Below are 261 nucleotides of genomic sequence, written 5' to 3' on the forward strand. Positions count from 1 at the left end.
GGCATGGTGTAAATATTTATATACAAATTGGGCTAAAACCGAAGCTCAAAACTTGCATTCAAAGTCGTTTAACAAATGCATTAGCCATGCATATCATACAAAAGAATACCAGGCACAGATTTTGATACAAACATTGTGAAAGGCTTGTTCCAAGTTTCTAAAGCTCTTTACATATATGTTTTATTTATAGTTATATCCAAAACTCCTTTCAAAATAACCTTGCATCCACAAACATCTTATAGTTTCTACCAACTCATGCTT

The sequence above is a fragment of the Theobroma umbraticum genome, unplaced genomic scaffold, assembly GCF_002168275.2.
Source record: "Theobroma umbraticum cultivar Fairchild unplaced genomic scaffold, ASM216827v3 scaffold_299.0, whole genome shotgun sequence".
Lineage (NCBI taxonomy): Eukaryota > Viridiplantae > Streptophyta > Magnoliopsida > Malvales > Malvaceae > Theobroma > Theobroma umbraticum.